General features: G+C 37.4%; 1 protein-coding gene across 1 annotated transcript in view; it reads left to right on the top strand.

Moving 5' to 3' along the window:
- The first annotated feature begins 1,942 nt into the window (after positions 1 to 1,942).
- The window catches only part of CORO2B (coronin 2B), a 202,981-nt gene continuing 189,765 nt past the window's right edge, over positions 1,943 to 15,158 (top strand). Inside the window, exons 1-2 of the mRNA XM_063640202.1 lie at positions 1,943 to 2,115; positions 10,381 to 10,445. The gene's annotated coding sequence lies outside the window, so the exon portion shown is untranslated. The remainder of the gene's footprint in view (positions 2,116 to 10,380; positions 10,446 to 15,158) is intronic.

The following is a 15,158-nucleotide window of genomic DNA, read 5'->3' as shown; positions in this document are numbered from 1 at the left end:
ACCCACAGGAATTTATGAGAAATACAACATAAATTCACTAAAACTCCTACTCAGTATTTATTCCTCTCTGTCTTATATTTAGGCACATTTGGGTATAACTAAATCAGCCAAATCTGCCACTCTCAGACAGGCAGCTTAACCCCCCTCCCATTCCCCCTAAAAAACCCCCAAAACAAAAATAAAGCAAACTGACATCATATAACAGTTAATGGGGCTTATTATGGTCTAAAATGACAGGCATGTAAATTGAAGCCAGTTCTGAAATAAGTCACTCAAAATTCTGGGGGGACAGGGGACAGATACAAACTTCATTTTCAAAGTAAATTCTGAAGCATTTTGAAAGGAAAAGAAGAGCTTTCTGTGAAACATTGCTGGAAAAGTCAGAAAGGACTACAGATGTTTTGAAGCAAATTACTAGTGAGTCTGTCAAAATTTGGAAAAGGACAGCTTCCCCTTATTCTGGGTCATGGGAGGACTCAAGAAGGCTTTGTAAGTTACCCAGCTGAGGCTAACTCGATTCTTGACAGAGCCTTTTGCAGGGTTTGGTGAAAATATTTTTCATTTGTTAAAAAGTAGAAATGCAATTTCTGTTACTTGCTCACTCTCAATCAAAATCTCCAGACTCTTGTCTCAAATTCAGCCTAATTCATATCTATCCCCAGAACAGAAACCAAAACCCCCAAAATGGGTCGAAATTATCAACTTTGTTTACAAAATAAGCTGCTGGGCAGAGAATCAAACTTGGCTTGCTGGAATTTTTTAAAAATAATTGTAATCAACTTTATTTACTTTATTAAAGTATAATGTGTTAAAATGCACCAACTTAAAGCTGACAGTGCAAGGAGTTTTTACAAATGTATACATTCATGTGCAGCATCAAAATCAAGATATAAAACACTACTTCTCCCCAAAAAGTTTGCATATATTGTGTCCCAATCAATCACTCTTACAAACAGCTTAAGGCAACCACTGATCAGCTTTTTGTCACTGGAACACAAATTTGTTGTTTCTGGAGTTTCAAATGAATGAAATCATAAGTATACTCTTTCACACCCGGCTTCTTTCATTCAGCATAATTATTTTGAGACTTATCCATGTGGTTTCATGTATCAATAGTCATTTTTTATGGTTGAGCATGATTCCATTGTATGCATGTACCACAATTTATTTATCCACTCACCAGTTTATGCATGTGCATTTTGGTTGGTTTTCGTTTTTGGTTTTTATTAAGGTGTTATGAACTTTTACAGATGGGTCTTCATATAGACATGTTTTCATTTCTCTTGAGTAAATGCCTAGGGGTACAATTGCTGGGTCATATAATGAATGTATATTTAAGTTTGTAAGAAATTTCTAACATTTTCTGAAGGGGCTATACCATTTTAGACTGTCACCAGCAATGCTCCACATCCTTCCAATTCTTGGATTGTCAGCTTTCAAATATTAACTATTCTAATGGGTGTGTAGTCATACCTCACTGTGGTTTAGGCTTTCATTTCCAGGATGACTAATGATGCTGAGCATCTTCTCACATGCTTATTGGCCATTGGTGCATCTTCTTTTGGGAACCATCTTTTTCAATCTATTGAGCATTTTTCAAATTTTTGTTACTGAGTTCTAAGTGTTCTTTATAAATTCAGGATATAATGTTCACTTTACGTATAGCTTTTGTCAGCTATATGAATATTTCCTCCCAGCCTGTGGCTTGTCTTTTCCTTTACTGAAGATGTTTTTCAAAGAGCAGAAGTTTTAAATTTTGATAGTGTCTTTGTGTATGTGTACCTAGTAAAAGGCACCAACTTAAAGTTCTGTTTTCGACAGAATCATGTTCCCCCAAAGTTCATATGTTGAAGCTCTAACCTCCAGTGTGACTGTGTTTGAAAACAGGGTCTTAAAGGTGGTGATCAAGATTAAATGAGGTCATAGGGTAGGCCCCCAATACAATAGGACTGATTTCCTTAAAAAAAGAGGAAGAGACACCAGACAGGTGCGTGCGGAGAGAAAAGGCCGTGGAAGGACACAGTGAGAAGGTATCTGTTTGAAAACCAAAGACAGAGGCCTCAGTAGAAACCAAACCTGCCAGCCCCTTAATCTTGGACTTACAGCCCCCAACAGGTAAGTTACCCAGTCTGTGGTATTCTATTATGGCAGCCCTAACAAACTAATAGAAAGACCAAGTTACCAACTTTTTCTTTTGTGGCTTTTATTATTCTTTCCCAGCTAGGCAATCCTTGCTTACCCCAAAGTTGAAAAGATTTCCTTCTATTTTTTTTCCTATCAGTTTATCCACCTTTAGATCTTTTTCCTATTTTGGGTTCATTTTTATGTGAGGTTTATTTTTTCCTCATATGAATATCTAATCATTCCAGTGCCATTTTTTGGAAGACTCTTTTCCTTTATTGAAATATGTTAACAATCAATCGACAATGTATCTGTGAGTCTATTTTTGACTCTTTATTCTATTCCATTGATCTATATGACACATTTGATGCCAGCGCCACACTCTCTTCATTACTGTAGCTTTATAATAAGTTCGAAAAGCAGGTAATGTGAGTCCTCCAACTTTGTTTTTCTTTTTCAAAATTGTTGCAGACTTTCTAAATCTTTTACATATAAATTTTACACTAAGCTTGTCAATTACTTTTAAAAGCCTCTGAAATTTTATCAGTCAATATGAAGTGGATTAACATTTTAGCAATACTCCAATCCATGAGCATATTATAGCTCTCCCTTTATTTAGTTCTTTTAAAATTTCTCTCAGCAGTATTTTGTAGTTTTCAAAGTATAAATCTTACACATATTTTGTCAAATTTATCCCAAAGTGTTTCCTATTAATTGATGCTACTGTAAATGGTATTTTGTAAATTTTTATTTCTAGCTATTGTGTTGGTAGAGAAAAACAGCTGATCTTTACTTATTGGCCTTGCATCCTGTGATCTTACTAAAGTCACCAAGTCATTTATGAGTTCTCAAACCTTTAAAAATATATGTTCGTTAGAACTTTCTATGTACACGATTATGTTGTCTGCTAATGAAGACAGTTTATTTCTTCCTCTCCAATTCAGATGTCTTTGATTTCTTTTTCTTGCCTATTTCACTGGACAGGATCTTTAGGACAATGTTGAATAGAAGTAATAAAAGCAGATATTTTGTCTTGTTTCTGACATTGGAAGGAAACCATATAGTCTTTTACCTTTAATTGATTCTCCTTATCAGGTCATAGGTTTTTTATATATTCTCTTTATCAAGTTGAGGAAGTTTTCTTCTATTCCTAGTTTATTAGTAATTTTAATCATAAATTACCACTGAGTTTTTTCAAGTACTTTCTCTGCATCTATTGAGATGGATATATGGTTTTTATCCTTCATTCTATTAATGTGGTGAATTATAATGATTAACTTTTGGATATCAAATCAATCTTGTTTTCCTGGGATAAGCCCTGCTTTTGCATGATATATTATCCCTTAAAATATTGTTAGTTCTATTTGCTTATGTTTTGTAAGGATTTATCACCATGAGTGATATTGATCTATAGTTTTCTTCCCTTTTTTGGTAATATCTGTATGTAGTTTTATTTGTATTGGGACATGATGATCTCATAATGAGTTGGAATATGTTCCCTCCTCTTTTTTCTGAGTGTTTTTTTTTTTTGAATTGGTATTTCTTTCTTAAGTGTTTGTTGGAATTCACTAGTGAGTTCATCTGGGTCTGGACTATTTTGTGTTTTGGGGGTAGGAAAGGGGCTTTTAAATTATGAATTCAATTTCTTCAAGGAATATGTGGTGCATTTAAGTTTCCAGTTTCAGTTTCAATTCCAATTTTGCTTAAATTTTAGCAGAAACAAAACTGAAAAAGCAGACAAAATGGCTTAAACATTTATAAATTCAAGCATTTATTTCTTTTAAAAGCTAAACGGCTAAAGCAAACCTAAAAGGTGGAAATGGCGCAGACTAATCCTAAATTAGTCTTTCTCTTTGCCTCAACAACTACTGGATATCTTCTGATCTCTGACACGCCAATGTTTCCTGGACAAACAAAGGGAGCGAAGTACATGGGTTGTTCAATAGGAAGTGGCTTGAAGGTGGTTTGGCAGGCTGGGGTTTTATTCCCTGACTCTTTGTGGGTACGTTCTTACTGTGGCTCGTCAGGAGATAGTATTTCTCATCAGTGTGCTTCCATATTTAATATGTTGGGAAGCATAAATCTGTTTACTGCTTTTTGCTCTTGATATCCTTATCAATTTAGGAGTAAGTAGCCAAAGCATTTTATTTGCTTATGTTCTTTTCAAGTCATATCAGTCAACACAGGTCACAATAGGTAACACAAACAACTCTAAAGATGAGATATCACAAAGTTCAAGAAATGTATTCATAACATGCATATGGCTATTTACGTTTTCCATTTTTTTAAATTTGTACCTTTTAGCAATTGGCCATTTCATCTAAGTTGTTGATTTTTTTGACATAAAGTCATTCATTATATTCCCTTACTGTGTTGTTATTATCTCTAGCATCTCTAGTTATGCCTCCTCTTTCATTCATTATGTTAGCAGTCATGCCCACGCTTTTTCTCAGATAAATCTTGTTGCAAATTTTTCAATTTATTGATCTTTTTAAAAGTCAGCTTTTGGTTTTGTTGAATTTCTCAATTGTATGTAATTTGCTCTTCTGTTTCTAAAGATGAAAGCTTAGAATATTGATAAAAACCTTTTTCTATTCTAATATGAGCATTTAAAGACATATATTTCTCATTAATCACCACCGTATCTATATGTCACAAATTTTGTTATGTTGACTTTTCATTTTCATTTAGTTGAAATATCTTTAAATCTCCGTGTGATTTACTCTTTGAACCAAAGGTTACTTAGAAGTGAAGTGTTTAATTTCCATATATTCTAGGATTTTTGATATTTTTCTGTTGTTGATTTGTGTTTTAATTCCATTTTGGTCAGAAAATGTGCTTTGTTTCAAACCTTAAAAATATGCTGAGACGGCCAGGCACGGTGGCTCACGCCTGTAATCCCAGCAGTTTGGGAGGCCGAGGTGGGTAGATCATGAGGTCAAGAGTTTGAGACCATCCTGGCTAAAACGGTGAAACCCTGTCTCTAATGAAAAATACAAAAAATTAGCCAGACGTGGTGGCGGGCGCCTGTAGTCCCAGCTACTCGGGAGGCTGAGGCAGGAGAATGGCGTGAACCCGCGAGGCGGAGCTTGCAGTGAGCCAAGATGGCGCCACTGCACTCCAGCCTGGGAGACAGAGTGAGACTCCGTCACAAATAATAATAATAATAATAATAATAATGAATAATGGCACAGAACATGACCTTTCTTAATACATGCTCCATGTATACTTGAAGATAATATGTATTCTTTTGGTGGTGGTGAGTAGATAATCAAGAAATGGCAATTAGGTCAAATTGGTGTTATTGTTCAAGTCTTCTTCATCTTTGCTGATTTACCTACTACTTGTACTATCAATAATTGAGAGGGGTATGGAACTCTCCAACAATAATTATGAATGTCTATCCTTGCAGTTATGTTAGTTTTTCTTCATCTCTCTTGAAGCTATATTAATATGAGTATACATATTGAGGATTTTTGTGTCTTCTTGATAAATTGTGTGCTGTATTATAATTAAATATTTCTCTTATGTCTAGTGATATTCTTTTTTCTAAACACTACTTCTTCTGATACTAATGTAGTCAAACCAGTTTTCTTATGATTATTGTTTTCATGGTGTATCTGAGTTCATCCTTTTACTTATAAAATATGTATGGCTTTACATTTAAGGTGGATTTCTTATAGATAGCATATAGTTGAATCTGCCTCTTTATTGTTTAGACCATTTACAGTTAATGTAATTTTTGGTATAAATCTACCATTTTATTGTTTGTTTCCTGTTTGTCTCATCTACTTTTTGCTCATTCTTTTTTGTTTTATTTTTAGTGGTTGCTCTATGGCTTACAATATATATCTTTAGCTCATCATAGTCCAACTTTAAATAAAATTACATAGTTTTACATACAATCCATGCCCCTTACAACACTATACTCTCATTTCCCCCACCAATCCTTTATGCTATTATTATCATACACTTATTCAATTGTCTTTTAAAGAACTTTCAAAATAAGGCCTGGCGTGGTGGCCACCACTTTGGGAGGCCAAGATGCGTGGATCACCTGAGGTCAGGAGTCTGAGACCAGCCTGGCCAACATGGTGAAACCTCATCTCAACTAAAAATACAAGAAAAAAAAAAAAAAAAAAGCTGAGTGTGGTGGTGTGTGCCTGTAATCCCAGCTACTTGGGAGGCTGAGGCAAGAGAATTGCTTGAACCCAGCAGGTGGAGGTTGCAGTGAGCTGAGATCTTGCTGCTGCACTCCAGCCTGGGCACAAGAGGGAAACTCTTATCTCAAAAAAAGAAAGAAAGAAAAAAAGAGAGAGAGAGACAGAGAGAGAGGGAGAGAAAGAGAACTTTCAAAATAAGAAAAAATATTTTTTACCAACATATTTACTACTTTTGATGCTCTCTATTGTTTTAAGTAAATCCAAGTTTCCATCTAGTATCATTTTACTTCTGCCTAAAGAATTTTCTTTAGCTTTTCTCAGAGTGTAAGTCAACCAGGATTGAATTTTAGCAGCTTTGTTTTTGTCAAAAAAAAAAAAAAAAAGTATTTAGTTTGTCTTTGTTTTTGAAGGATATTTTTACTGAATATAGAATTCTAGGTTGACAGGATTTTTTTTTTCTTTTAGCACCTTAAAAATGTCTTTCACTCTATTCTAATATGCATAGTTTATGACAAAAAGTCTGTGGTATTTTAATCTGTTTTCCTCTGACATAGTGTCTTTTTCTCTCCAGCTGCTTTTAAAAGTTTCATTACTAATTTTCAACAATTTTATCATGATGTACCTTAGGGTTTTTTGTTTTTGTTTTGTTCTGTTTGGGACTCACATTCAGGTTCTTAGATTTGTGGGTTTACATTATTCATCAAATTTGAAAAAGTTTTCTCCAATATTTCTTTAAATATTTTTCTATCTTTTTTTCTCTCCTGTGGTACTTTAGCTACATATGTCTTAGACTGTTTGATGCTACCCCATAAGACATTGTGGCTATGCTTATTTATTGTTTAGCCTTTTGCATTTCTATGTTTTGGTGTCAATGGTTTCTGTTGCTGTGTCTTCAACTTCATGTTCTCTTCTCATCTGTTCCTAACCCCATCCAGTGAAATTTTCATTTCACATATTGTGTTTTTTTGTCTCTAGTAATTTTAGGTTCTTTTTTAATGACTTTTTTGTGTCTTCTATTTTTCCTAATTGTGTTCATATTTTTATTTAAGTCCTTGAACATATTGAGCAGATTTACAATAGCATTTTAAAGACCTTGTTTGCTAATCTTGTCATCTCTGTCATTTCTGTTTCTGCTTCTACTGACTGATTTTCCTCCTAGTTTTGAGTCACATTATCCTGATTCTTGGCATGTCTAGTAATTTTTAATTAAACTTTAGCTTAATTGTGAATATTACGCTGTTCAGTATTTTGTTGCCTTTCTGTAAAGCATGTTGGGAAGGAGGTTAAATTGCCAAAGGATTAGCTTCCTCCTTTCAAGTCTTGTTTAAATCTTTATTAGTAGGGCAGCTCTGGTAAATGCCCTGGGCAATCAATAAGAACTTTCCACTCTGCCTAGTTGGAGCCTAAACATCTCCTTACCTGTATGAACTCTGGGAACTATTCAACTTTAAAATCCACCATTGTTCTTTGCCTGAATTCATGAAGTTTCAGCCTCCACATGGATGGCTTATAATTCAGCAAAGATCCAATGAAATCCTTTTGCACTTTTTAGAACTCTTTTTCTTCATGGTGCCTGAACATTAATCTCTGTCTTCTCAACTCAGTAAAACCTCATGCTCTGCTTGATATTCTTCCCTGCACCACAATCCAGAATGTGCCTCTAGACACAAATCCCCAGAGATCATTTGGCTCATCTTTTTGTTTCCCTTCCCCCTGAGATCATACTCCATGGTGCCTGTTAACCAATATCTGAAAAATTATTTAGTATATTTCAATCTGTTTGCTAGTTTACTATGATGTAAAGGTAAGTGTGGATTCTGTTGCTCTATTATAACCAGAAGTGAAAATCTTGTGTGCTGAATTTAATTTAGAAACTTTCAACTAGGCTAGAGGGAGCAGAGATGGATTAAAAGGTTTGCAGCTTAAACAGACATGTAATATATGTGCAAAATTGTCAGCTGGACACACGAACAAATAAACAGATAAACCTGACCAAAAAGGACCTGGAATAGACTCACCAATGTTGTTGACAGACTGTGGAGCTAGATGCAGTGCAGCTGGATCACTGAGTATCAGCTGACTAGTGATAACTGCTACTCCTTTGTGGTAAAAAGAGAGAAGTCAAACCTGAGGCTGGGCCTCCTTGGGCAGGGGCCTAGAGAGAATGAGGTCAGGAAGTTGAGTAGCCATTCCTCCCCAAGCATAGTTTTAAAAATCAGTGTCTTAAACATTTTCAAAGATTATTTTTGACATGACAGTTCTTAAAATAATCATAATGAAAATGTATTAGAGCAAGAGTATAGAATATTCAACTGAAACATCTGTTCCCCAAATACAAGATCCCAGAGAAGGTAATCAAAGGGTGGGGACCTTTCTGTGGTTATTTTCCCACCACAGCCCTCACACGCTTGTGCCCAGCCTCCTTATATCCTCATGTTCAGTGCCTCTCTGTGGCTTCCAGGACAGATCCAAACAAGACCCAGTCTGGCCCTAAACTCTCCCTGACCCCTGGCTTCCTAACATAAGCTCTATTTCTAAGATAGGACTTGTGCCTCATGGTTCTCCATGCACGCTAATGCTCTTTCCCCTGGACAACCTGCATAATGGTGGATCCTCTGGCTAGAAAGGCCTCCCACCACCTCTGCCAAAACCACCCCACCTAGCAGACTTCTTTCTTGCCCTTCTAGATGCAGCTTACCACCTTCATTTCCATGAAGCTTTCTTTTCCCCACCTCCTTGTGCATACACATACACACGCACATGCATGGATGTGTACACACACCTGCACATATGTGTACACACATGCACACACTTGCATACACACATGAACACACATGCAGTCCTCTCCTAGCTGCACTAATGTTTTATCTTTGTTCGCCTATTTCTCCTGGTAAAGTGGCACTTCTTAAAGACAAAAACTTTGCCCTAAACATCTTCATAGTGTTTTATCTCCAGATCCAGGTACACAAGAGAAGCTCAACAAGTAACTACTGAATAATGAACTCAACTTTCACTTTAGGAATTTATTTGCCAAATGGACCAGAGCACTCCTGTCAGCCAGTCCAGGAATCCTCTTTTCCCTATTTACTGCCAATTAAAGACTGCTAACTTACCCTTTGAAAACACGCTGAAGAGTGCAGCTGCTTAGACAATGCATTCGTTCTTCCTACATGTTCCAACACAATGGGTTATGTTACATGAGAATGCACTGGAAGCTTCATCCTGACTAGCTGTACTAGTCCATTTTCATGCTGCTGATAAAGACATACCCAAGACTGGGTAATTTATAAAGAAAAAGAGGTTTAAAGGACTCACAGTTCCACGTGGCTGGGGAGGCCTCACAATCATGGCGGAAGATGAAAGACACATCTTATGTGGCAGCAGACAAGAGGGAATGAGAACCATGCAAAAGGGGTTTCCCTTTATAAAAGCATTAGATCTTGTGAGACTTATTCACTGCCATGAGAACAGTATGGGGGAAACTGTCCCCATGATTCAGTTATCTCCCACTGGGTCCCTCCCACAGCACGTGAGAGTTATGGGAGCTACAATTCAAGGTGAGATTTGGGTGGGGACACAGCCACTCCATATCACCACCTTATTTAGATGTATGCCTCTCTGAGTCTCCTAGGCACCTCACCTTTTGCCCACCCTGAGGAAGGCTCATTTCTTCAGATGGTTCCTTTGATCATGTTTCTGTTGGAATTTAGTAGTTTTGATCCCAAAGGTAGAGGCCTAATAAAAGAAAGCCTTATCCTATGTTCTGCCTCAATGCTGGAGGCATCTCTCTGTAGCCCTGGAATCAACAACCAAGGTTATAATTTGGAATCTGCTACTTCATAGTTGTATGACCTCAGTCAACTTACCTAATCTTTCTGAGATGGGATTTTTTAATCTATAAAATGAGAATATTGATGATAACTAATTACAAAGATAAGTCAACCACAGAGTTGCTGGGAAGGTTAAATGAGATGAAATATGTCAGGAACTTAGTATGAGGCACATGGTAGACATTGAATAAATGTTGTTCTAATTATTATTATTATTAAGTTTTCATACAGTGTTGATACCACTCTGCTCCTCCTGCCTCTCATAGGACATTTCTAGAATCTGTTGGGGTTCCTGAGAGAGAGAGAGCACCTGCCACTGGCATTGAAAAAGGTAATATTTTGTGTATCTTAATTTGGGAGGACACAGTCAACTTCAATTGCTATCTCATTTGAACCAGTCTCATAGGAAACAGAGACCAGGAATGTCATCTACAAGAAGTATGTAAGATTCAAGAACTCAGGTTATTTAAGAACATCATTTGATTCTGGAAACTTGGTTTGTAAGAATTGTATGGATTTATGGAATGTTAGCCTCTAGGAATGCTGTGTGTTTCTAGATACAATGGTTGAAAGAACTTCAGGTGATTCTGGAACATTGGCCTTTAAAAATGATATATGATTTGCAATTTTGGCTTTTAATAATGTTATATCATTTTATAACCTTGTGTGCTTCTGGAAACTTGATTTATAATAAACTTATATGGTTCTGAAAACTTAGTTTATTAAAACATTATGTGATTCTGAAAATTTGGCTTGAAATAAAAAATATATTTGATTCCAGGATCATAGCTGTCAGAATAGTGCTATAATCACACTGTATGGCGTCAGAAACTTGCTTTACAAGAATATTATGTGAGTCTGGAAGCCTAGTCTACAAGAAGTTCAGTTTAATTTTGGAATCTTGATCTCCATGTACATTGGCTGGTAGGAATCTTGCATGAGTTTTGAAACTTGTTCTTTAGAAATCTCATATATTTCTGGTTGTTTGATCACAAGAATTTCATGTGACTTGCAAAGGTTGGTTTATTAGGTTTTGTGATTTTGAATCTTCGCTTGTAGGAATCTTATGTGACTTTGGAATCTTGGCCTAAAAAACTGCTATTTAATTCTAGAACCTTAGCCAATGAGAATCTTAAGTGATTCAGAATCCCTGGTCTATAATAGCACAGCATTTCAGAAAGTTGGCCTATAAGAATATGATGCAACTCTGTAACACTGGCCTGTAATAACCTGATGTGGTTTCAGAATCTTAGCCTTTGCAAAGTGTGATTGTGATACTTTGGTATGTCAAAGACCACTGATAGTGTTTTAATATTTGTTTTTTCTTCCTTGGTCATAGACCACTGATTTTTAGCTGTGACATGGCCAGCTAAAAACTAAATTTCTGAATAAAAACTGAAATAAAAAGTCAATTTCTCATTGTGACTAAGTTTGTCCTTGTGACTAAGCTCTGGCCAATGACATGGAAACAGTAGTGGCAGAGACACTTTCTGGAAAATATTTGTAAATGGAGGGGCTATGCCCTTCATCAGCCCTTCCTCCTTCCTATTGGCTGGAATGTTGGCCTGCTTCCTGCAGCCACCTGGAGCCAGGAAGTGATGCTGGCAGGGCAACCACAAATGGTGGAGTATCGAGATTGAAGGAGCCTGAGCTCCTGCCACTGTGGAGCACCACCCCAAACCTACCTGAAGTGAGACAGAATTAAATTGCCTCGCTGAAGCACTTTTATTTTGGATTTTGTGTCACACACAAGCCTAATCTAGTGTTTTAATCCAAAGAACAATAGGTGATTCTGAAAAGTTGGTTTCTGTCATCCTGGCACCTTGGCCTGTAAATCTTAGGTGATTCAGACACCTTGGTGTGCTGGATTACCTGTTGTCAATTTAGCATCACTGCCACCCTCTTGAAGAGGAGAAGCCAAGAACTACATTTCCCAGAGTTCCCTTCAGGGTGGTTCTAGATTAGTGTTGGCTGTGAGGACACTTATGTGAGATCTGGAGGGTGAAAGAGGAGAGGCCATTATTCTCCAGAGACTACTAGGCAATAGCGTGGGCACTCTGGCTGCTATGACTTAGGGCAGAGGTTAGCAAACTACAGCCCATGGCTGCAGTGGGTCAGACTAGCCCACTGCTTGTTTTTGTAAATAAAGTTTTGGGGACTTTTTGCTAATTTTTTTTTAAGTTCTGTGGTACATGTGCAGGGTGTGCAGGTTTGTTACATAGGTAAATGTGTGCTATGGTGATTTGCTGCACCTGTCAACCATCACCTAGGTATTAAGCCCAGCATGTGTCAGCCATTTTTCCCAACGCTCTCCCTCCTCCCACCTCCCCCACAGGCCCCAGTGTGTGTTGTTCCCCTCCCTGTGCCCATGTGTTCACATTGTTCAGCTCCCACTTATAAGTAAGAACATGCAGTGTTTAAATAAATTTTCTTGGAACACGGCCTTGTTTACATATTGTCTATGGCTGCCTTTAAGCCACAACAGCAGACTTGAGTAGTTGCTACAGGGATCCTATGTGGCGAAACCTAAAATATTTACTATCTGGTCCTGTACAGAAAAAGTTTGCCAACTCCTGCTATAGAATACATGGTTGGAGCTTAGTAACTTCCATTTAATAAGTATGTGTTGAGCATCAGCTCTCTGGTGTTTGGCGGGGAGCCTTGTTCATAGAGTATGTATCATTTAGGTGGAACAATAAAGTATATCCAAGTAACAAAGTCACAAATTTACTTATGTTACCTTTAACTATTCAGAGAAATATATAATTTTGTTTTTTCTCTAGTAATTGATCTGATCTCCTTCAAATCACTATCCATTGGGTAACAGAAGCAAGAAATCCTACAATTTAATTTATCCCAATAATTTTTTCCCTTTCTCCTTTTTTTTCTCTGCCTCCCAAGACTCCTGGTGTGTGTGGAGGAAGAAGGGAGTAGCCACAGCTTTCCAGGAGGCCCACCTGCCCCCCAGTAACTTTTAATTGCATAAAATAATGTATATTTTCAAAGCTATGCTTGGCTTCATTAGGTAAAAATACACAGGATGTGGCAGTACAGGAGAGATGGGGCTTCAGACTGACAACAGTATGTGCCCTCTGGAACCTCTGGCCTCAGCTGCAGAGGGGCTGGTCCTGGGTGTACCCTGGGCTGGTGACTGTGAAGAGGTCCTGGTCGTTGCCCTGGCATGTGCTGCTGGAGTCGGCAGTGGCTTCAGCATATGAATTGCTCTCCTTTTTTCTCTGCATGGTCAGAGCTCACATTGTCCCGGCTGATTTGGTCCCATTTTGGTCCTTTCTCTTCATTATTTTGATTTAAGTCTAGTCTTCAAGTTCACTTTAAATGAACAAGCCTTTACCTAGAGAGAAGAAACTCACAAGTTTATTAATATAACAACAACAACAACAAAAACCCAGCTTTAATGTCATCTCCCAACCTCCCCAGACCTACTGGGAGAGAAGAAGAGGATCCCTGGACCTATTAGGACTTCTCACATTCTAAAGAGGTGTCATTCCAGTAGCCTGTAGGTTCTCATGGATCTGGGTCTCACTTTATTTGATCAGGGAAGGAGATATGGCCAGGAAATCTTCGTTTCTAAGAGGTCAGTTGGCTAAAGTCCTGAGGTGTTGATGGTTTGAAAAACCATTAATCCTTTTACATTTTTGTACTACAGAGCAGTAATCACACTTTTACATCTCAGTTTTTGTGTCAGAATTCAAATGTTTGCATTATAATTGAAGTGTATTAAGCTATTTAATGCCCACAGGCTTCTAGAGGCATAGGAGACAGTCCAGTAACCAAAGATAAAGCCTAGCTACAAGGCAGCAGAGCTGGGCTCTAGAGAAGCCACAAGCTGCGGGAGCCTGCTGAGAGAACACAGTGGGGAAAATCCCTTCCTTCTGCTATGTCTCTGTAGCGCCCTCTACTGACAAAGCTTACCACCCTGCCAGCTGGCAAAAGAAAAATATTTAATGGGCCCATCTCCATTTTTGCAGAGCTGGTAGTGAAGGATAAATTTGGAACTGAGAGTCAGTAAATTGATAACTGGAACATATGAGATATGTCTATCAATAATTATCACGGCAGGTACAGTGGCTCACACCTGTAACCCCAGCACTTTGGGAGGCCAAGGCAGGCAGATCACTTGAGCCCAGGAGCTCCAGACAAGCCTGGGCAACATGGCAAAACCCCACCTCCACTAAAAATACAAAAAAATTAGCTGGTCATGGCAGTGTGTGCCTGTAGTCCCAGCTACTCAGGGGGCTGAGGTGGGAAGATCGCTTGAGCCTGGGAGGTTGAGGCTACAGTGAGCCAAGACTGAGTCTGCCAGGGTGACAGAGCAAGACCCTGTCTCAAATAAATAATAGTAATAATAATATTTATCATAATAGAAAAACAGAACATTTTGAAATATTAATGCATTTTTAAATAACAGCAATAAACATATTATGTATTCACATGTTTTAATCAAAGTATTTGTATCGTCCCAAACAAAAGTAATAGAATGAGTGATATTGTTTGGAAATCTCTTTGCTGTTTGGTTAATAGAAGATAGCTGGATTCTCCTTCCTGCTTTTGTAGTCAATCTATCATGATATGTTGTTTTGGTTAAAGTATATAAAGAAAAGTATATAAAGAAAATCTGGCTTTACACAAGCGTGCAGTTGAAAAAGGGAGGAGTATTTTAACAGCTTTTGAAGATAATTGTAGATATTCTCCCTTAACCATGCACCAAAACTCAACCAGTAGGAGTTTCTTAAAGATTAGTTGCAATGTGGAATTTGAAATCACATCAGTATGTTTTCATACTCTGTAACATTAAAATCCATTTGTCAACCTTGCACTTTAAATGGATTTTTGCCTGTGCATGATTTTGAAACATCATACATTGATCACTTGGAAAATATTTGTTCACTGAATCATGTAGATCTTCCAAATATTGACACATTTAATTATACAATATTTAAAAAACAACATTGCTTAACATCATGACCCATCACAATGTATTGGGAAGCTGTCAGTCCCACAGTAGCAGATGCAAGTTTTCCAA

The sequence above is a fragment of the Symphalangus syndactylus genome, chromosome 5 (genome assembly GCF_028878055.3).
Source record: "Symphalangus syndactylus isolate Jambi chromosome 5, NHGRI_mSymSyn1-v2.1_pri, whole genome shotgun sequence".
In the NCBI taxonomy this organism is placed as follows: Eukaryota; Metazoa; Chordata; class Mammalia; order Primates; family Hylobatidae; genus Symphalangus; species Symphalangus syndactylus.
This window is presented reverse-complemented; position numbering and strand designations above follow the sequence as displayed.